The following is a 2,090-nucleotide window of genomic DNA, read 5'->3' on the forward strand; positions in this document are numbered from 1 at the left end:
TTGTCTTCCCATTATTCCTCCTCCTCCTAGTTCTCCTGTTCATCTCAGTGCTATATATTCCTCTCCTCCTCCTTTTCTTCCTCATGTTATTACTTGTCCTTCTCTTCTTCCTGTTCCTCCTCTCGTTCTTTCTGGTCTTCTGCCTCCTCCTACTCCTGTTTTTTCTTTTTTTCCTCCTCCTGTTTTTGTTCTTCCTCCTCTCCCTCCTCCTCCTCTTTGTTTTCATTGTTCCTCTTCCCTTTTTTCCTCCTCCTCCTTCTCCTTCTGCTCCTCGTTCTCCTCCAACAAGGGGAGAATGTTTCTCCCGTTCTTCTGTTTCTCCTCTTCCTCCTTCTTCCTCCTGTTATTCCTCCTTCTCCACCTCCTATTCCTCCTCCTGACCTTCTTTTTCCTTCTACTTCTCCTCCTCTTTGTCTTCCTTATCCTCCTCCTGCTTTTCCTCCAACTTCTACTCTTCCTATTCTTCTTGTCCTCCTGTTCCTTCTCCTCATGTTCCTCTTATTCCTCTTTTTCCTCACCCTTTTCTTCCTCCTCCACTTGTTCTTTCTCCTTCTCTCCCTGCTGTTCCTCCTCCACATACTTCTTTTTCTGCTCTTCCTCCTCCTCCTGCTGCTGTTGTTCCTCCTCCTCTTCCTCCTCCTAGTCCTCTATTGTCTTCTTCCTCTTTTTCTTCCTCCTATTCTTCCTCCTCTGGTTCATCTTTCACTTGCTCTTCCTCCTCATCCTCTTGTTACTCATCCTGCTCCTCCTGTTCTTTCTGTTAATCTTCCTCTTTCTGCTGTTCTTCCTTATCCTGTTGCTTTTCCTCCTCATTTTCCTGATCTTCTTCCTCCACTTCTTCCACCTCTTTTTTTCTCAACCTTCTTTGCCTTTTCTTCCTGTTCTTCCTCCTCCTCCTTCCCTGCTTCTCCTCATCCTCCTCCTGTTTTCTTGTTCTTCCTCCTCCTCTTATTCTTGCTCTTCTGCCTATTCCTTCTGTTCCTCCTATACTTTCTGTTCTTCCTCCACCTTTTCCTCATTTCCTTCTTGTTTCTTCAGCTTAAATTTCCTCGTCCTTTTCCTCCCATTCCTCCTGTTCAAATTCCTCCTGTTCCTCCTGTTCTTTCTCCTCCTCCTTTTCCTGTTCCTCTTCTGGTTCCTCAAGTTCCTGGTCCTCTTCTTTTATTTCTCCTCCTCCTTTTCCTCTTCCTGTTCACCCTCCTCCTCTTTCTCTTCCTCCTCATTTTCTTCCTCCTGTTCATTCTCCTCCTCCTGTTTTTCCTGTTCTTACTCCTGTTCCTCCTCCTATTCTTTCTTCTCCTCCTCATGTTCTTATATCTCCTCCTCCAGTTCTTCCTCCTAGTCCTCCTCCTCCTTCTCCTCATTTTTCTTTTCCTCCTCCTTCTCCTCTTACTGTTCTTCATCCTGCCTCTCCTCCTCATCTTCCTCCTCCTTTTCATCCTCCTCCTCCTCCTTTTCATCCTCCTACTATTCCTTTTCATTCTGTTCTTCCTCCTCCTGCTCCTCCTCCTACTTCTCCCTCTCCTTATCCCCTTGTTCTTACTCCTCCTCCTGTTGCTTATGTTCCTCCTGTTCCTCCTCTTGTTGTTGTTCCTCCTCCTGTTCTTCATCTCCTTCTCCTTCTTCTCTTCCTCTTCATCCTCCTCCTCTTTCTTCTCCTTCCCCTTACCTTCTTTCTCCTTTTCTTCCTTGTTACCTTCCTCATCTTCCTCCTGGTTATCCTCTAGTTCTTCCTCCTCCTCCTTTCCTTCTTCCACCTGTTCTTCCTCCTCCTCCTCCTCTTCCTCCTCCTCCTCTTCTTTTTTCCTGCTAATCCTCCCCCTAATATTCTTCTTCCTTTTCTTTCTGGTCTCCTCCTAATACTCTTTTTTTTTCTTCTCATGTTCTTCTTCCTCTTGTTCTTTTTCTTCCTCCTGCTGTTCTTCCTATTTATCCTCTTCCTTATGCTATTCTTCCTCCTCCTGCTATTCTTCTTCATTCTTTCTTCCTCCTCCTCCTTTTCCTTCTCCTCTTCCTGCTTTTCCTCCTCCTCTTCCATTTGTCATCCTCCTCCTCCTTCTCCTACTGGTCTTTGCTATTCTTCCTCCTCC

The sequence above is a fragment of the Pygoscelis adeliae genome, unplaced genomic scaffold (genome assembly GCF_000699105.1).
Source record: "Pygoscelis adeliae isolate BGI_AS28 unplaced genomic scaffold, ASM69910v1 Scaffold28, whole genome shotgun sequence".
Classification (NCBI taxonomy): Eukaryota; Metazoa; Chordata; class Aves; order Sphenisciformes; family Spheniscidae; genus Pygoscelis; species Pygoscelis adeliae.